Source organism: Gekko japonicus, unplaced genomic scaffold (genome assembly GCF_001447785.1).
Source record: "Gekko japonicus isolate JY-2015 unplaced genomic scaffold, Gekko_japonicus_V1.1 scaffold1680, whole genome shotgun sequence".
Lineage (NCBI taxonomy): Eukaryota > Metazoa > Chordata > Lepidosauria > Squamata > Gekkonidae > Gekko > Gekko japonicus.
In genome coordinates this window covers 368800-373728 of record NW_015166472.1, presented here as the reverse complement: position 1 = coordinate 373728, position 4929 = coordinate 368800, and positions in this window count along the sequence as shown.

Sequence of the window (4929 nt, the reverse complement as noted above, 5' to 3'; positions counted from 1 at the left end):
ATTTACTAAAGAAAAAGCTGCTGCTGAAGTGAATATCCCAATTGCCATATGCTTCAAAGGACATGATGTGCTGTGAGGATGAATAGCCCTCTCCAATTTCAGCTCTTAGCACAAGAAGAAAAAGCAGCTTAGGGTGATTACTCTAATGTGTGCCTTCACACCAATATATTGGTCACAAGGGGGAAAAACATTATTATTCACTCATTTAATTGAAACCCACGGAACAACATAATGTTGTAAACTAAGTTACTGATTCCCAGCTAAACAGCTGCCAAATGAACAGAAGCAGCGGACAGATTTCCCCCTGAAGAAATGTTCTGAATTTTGGATCTCAGCTTTTGTGAAGCTTTTGTACCTGGTGCTACAAGTAACTAATTTCTGAAGGAGGGCAAAAGAAAGGCCAGTGCTGTTACATATTGACAAACAGCCCCTTTGCAATGGAGTTATTCTGCCAGACAAAAATCATTGGATACATTTTTTTGGAAAGTCTTCAGATTTCTGAACTGGAGTCTGAAGGATGGATGGGAATAAATCACATACCACCTTGACAGCTGGGCTTTCAATAAAGCAAAGGAAATTTCATGCAGCACAGTTAATCAGTTTTGTGACTGTTTCATGCATATCTTATTTCTAAATGAGGGAGGAAGACGACTGGGAATGACAACACTAGCCTCTTACCAAATCAGTCTCCCCTTCCTCCCCACAGAAAGGAAAGCAAAACATACCAGCAGTTGTAATACTCCAAACATGGGATGAGAGGTGAAAAACCAGTGCAAGTAACCAACCAGTTTACATCTACGCTGGCATTTGCTTCAGTTATAACCTGGACTTGCTTCCCTGCCCCACAGGAATTTCACTGTACATAAATTTGAAAGGTCAACAAGGCACATAAAAAACCATGACTTCATGAATAATATCAAATTTTCTGTAACAGATCATGAATGGTTCAGCCACTTGTCAGAGACATCCATGCCCTAAGGTCACCTTAACAATATTTGCATATTCTTACGGTTTTGCTGATGAATTTGAATTAGTGTTTATCACCAATACATTTTTTTAAAATTTCACTGACTGAAATTATATTGAATTGTGGTTGAAAGAAATGATAAATATTCTGAATGCACTTTACAGGAAATACAACAACGGAGAACTCCCAAATGAAAAATGAGGCTATTAGGCTAATAGTAACTGAGCCATAATTGCTACAAATGGTTTCGGTACAGAGACTTGTTCTCAACTTGAAAAAGGGAATGATGTGAAGCCAGCTTTTATATACATTTTAATTGTCTCATCATTGGCCCCAAATGTGAGGGAAGTATGCAGCTAAAACATTAATATGAAGACTATAACTTTTCAGCCCACTCTGAAGTCTGCAAGTGTCTTTGCAGAAGCAGGACTTAATTCTCTACTGGACAGAAAACCAGTAATGGGAGAGAAGTGCAGCTATCCCTCCCACACCATCCCTTTTACTGTGAGAGGGAGATGCCAGGGTTCGGCATTATTCTGCTAAAACACATGTAGATCCATGTATCAGGCAACAGAGTAGGTGATAAATTGGATATGGGGGATCCTAACACTTGAGCAACAGTGCTTGTACCCACAGGATGTGTGCATCGGTGCACAGCGATACAATCTCCCACTCTTCCACTTCCACTTTTAATTCTGTCTAAAGCCTTGGAAGTTGAAGTGAGAAATGAAGCAGACAGGTTTGGCAAACTTGCTGTTAAATGGCAATAAATGGCATTTATATGGCAATAAACTGCCTTGGATTCTGGAATAAAAACAGGGATAAATATTTTAACAAATTACTAAAATACTTGGACAGTGTGTACAGCACAAACGGGAACAGTATGTAAAAGTTTGAATGCATCATTCAGACAATACGTTTAACATACTAAATCCTAATAACATTTACTGTTTGAATTAATGTTCCTCTGAGCTAGATCCCTCTATGTTACAATATGTCTACAGATTGGTGGATAAGGTTATTGTTAAGTGAAAATCACTATATAGATACACTGTATCCTCCAAACACAGAGCCTGAAATTTTGCTAGTATTAAAAAAAAAAAACCACAGGAAAACAATCACGTGGAACCAAAAATGAAGCTAACTTTTTGCTTCAAGGTTCATAACACATAAGCTCCATGTGTACAGCTATGCCATTATCTTATTAAAGGCATTTACAAGCTTATCTGACAAAGCAACCATAAGCTCCCGAAGCCTCCTTGGAGCAAAGGATGGATCTTCCAGCAAGCCACTTATCACTTCAGCAAGGGGCTTTGCAGTGACACATGAGCTCTTTAAGCACATTAAGGCCAATGCAAGGACTTTGAGGCTCAGTGGGTGGGTTTTAAGGGACTTTGGGCATTCTCCATTTAAAAAGGAAGTCACTATGAATGTAAAAAGGCATTCATCCCTCTACACATGGAACAGTGTTTCTAATCCTGTTTTCCTTGTTATAGTTTTACTTTTGAACATTGAACTCATTTTTTTTTTGGAATTGGATTTTGCCTATAATTTTTTTCAAGTGAAGAAAAACAGCTGAAGTTCAATCAGGCCTGCAAAAAGAATACATTTGTAGGACAAATACAGAAAGGGTTTTGCTGCCTGTCTATACAGGTATTGTTTAAAATTATTTATTATACTAAGATGATCTGGTTGAATTCTTGCATGTTCAATCCCCAGAACATTCTTTTGAGTCTCAACTTTTTCATTGTTCCCATGCCTATTATTCATTACAGGAAAAAAGAAAAATCTGTTGTATGTAAGGAGCTCTTGTTCTTCCACAAGGATATATTTATCAGAGCCAAAGCACAGCGGTGGTTAAAGTGCCAGACCTGGGAGACCCAGGTTCAATTCCCTCAAGAAAGCCTAATGGATGACTTTGGACCAATCATGCTCTCTCAGCATATCCTGCCCCACAGAGCTGTTGTAAGAAAGATAAAATGGAGAGGAAAATGCTAAGCTATTTTGGATCCCTACTGAGGAGAAAAGTGGACGTAAACCTCAAAATAAATATTTGTGCCAGCTCTCACCAAAGTTCAGTCTTAGTATTGAACGGGGGGAAAGTTTTGGTTAAATGTTCTTCACCCTCCAATTAAAAAAAACAACAAACCTGTCTTTTTGGTACTTTGGGGGTGGGATAGACTTTGTGCTCTGAAAAGAAGTCCTTCAGGCTGTTTCATCTCTTCGCAGAGTGAGGCAGCTCACGTCTGTCCAGACCTGAGATCTAGGCAGTGACTCCATTACTAGCCTCTCTGGAGCGCCCTGCTGCTGCAGCTCTGGCACTGGGACATAGACTGCCTAAAGGGATTAGTTACAGTGTAATATGGGAGATCTGTGACCACATTTACTGATTTTTTAAAAAATTACTTATTTTAACCTTAAGTTGCCAAGAAGGATGAATCAGGGACTAGGGAGATGGGCCTGTGCTGTTTCCATAATAAAAATAATTCACTATCCCCTACTATTGGGGGGGGGGGATACAGGCAATCGTATTGTATCTTTACTTTCCCCCCATTAATAGAACCCTCCCACACATACATATTGAGCTGTTATTATGACACTAGCATAGAAGGAAAAGATTAAACTCCCTGTCCCTGTACCACAGCCTTGATTGAAATTTTCCCCTGACCGTAGCCCAAAGCTGATTTTAACTTTAAGAAATGTTCTGAATTGAATCAATGATCTCTCATGTCTTGTTTATTTTATCCCAAGTTCCTTGAAGGAAAGGTACTTAGTTACTTAACCACTTACTAATTTTGATTCCTGAATTCTTTATTGGTGCCAAAAACTAACTTGAGCTCATTGTACACATGAAGGTACTTTATTGAACAACAACACTGGTAGTGATGGGCATGAAATTCTCTGTTGACCTGAATTGAATCATGATATTTCTGATGACCTTTTTCAACATGAGGGATGAAGCACCATTAATTGAATATGTGCGTTTTGCCATTCCATACATTTGTTATACTTGTTTCTGATGTTTGTTTTCCTTCCTTTTATCTTTCAAGCATTTGTGTCCCTCTACTCCACTATTTCCTCTTTCTTTCCACTATTCCCTCTTTCCCTTCCTTGAAAGATCCCGCAGCCTCTCCCCATTTCCTGCCTCCTCTCCTTTCCATCCACCAGCCAACCTACCTTTATCTTCTCCCATCTTCAGTTTTCTGCCCTGCCCTACCCTGACACCATCAACCTAGGAAAAACTATATCCCAATTGCACGGTACCAGTTGCCAGGGTGGGCCCAGTTGCACAGAGGGGAACCTGCAAGGACTTGCAAAGGGCACCCATTTTCCCCATCTCTACTTCCACACACTATCTTTCCCTTCACCTGGCAACCCCTACATCCTCAGCCTTCCCTGTTTCCTTCTTGCCTTGCCACTAACCTTCTATCTGTCCCTCCATCTTCAGCTATATTTATTATTTATTTACTGCATTTATAACCCACCTTTCTGCACATGGGGACTAAAAAACCCCCTAACTGCATTCCTCTTTCCTCCATTTTATCCTCAGAACAACCTTGTGAGCAGGGATGGCCTGGAAGTGAAAAATCCTGGGAAAGGGCTTCTCTCCCAACCTGCCTTGGCCCCACCCCCAAAGGAGGGAGAGGAGAGGAAGAGGCCTTCTGACCATGCCCCTCTCTCCCAAAAGGGGGATAGAAGGAGGGAGGAAGAGGCAGCCTGCCTAACCAATTGTCCATGTGCTGTTTTCCTTGCCTCGGGCAGGTCTCAGCCAGGCCAAGAGCTGCTCTTCTTCTCTTGTGTGGTCTGGGTGCTGCTTCCCTCATCTTGGCTGAATGCCTCCCTCACTTTGTGTGAGGCACATCTGGGCTGAGTCAGGCACTGCCTTGCTTTGCCCAGGGCTCAGTCAGGCTAGGCTGGGCATCACCCTCTGGCTCGTCTGGGGATAGGCCAGGCACCACTCT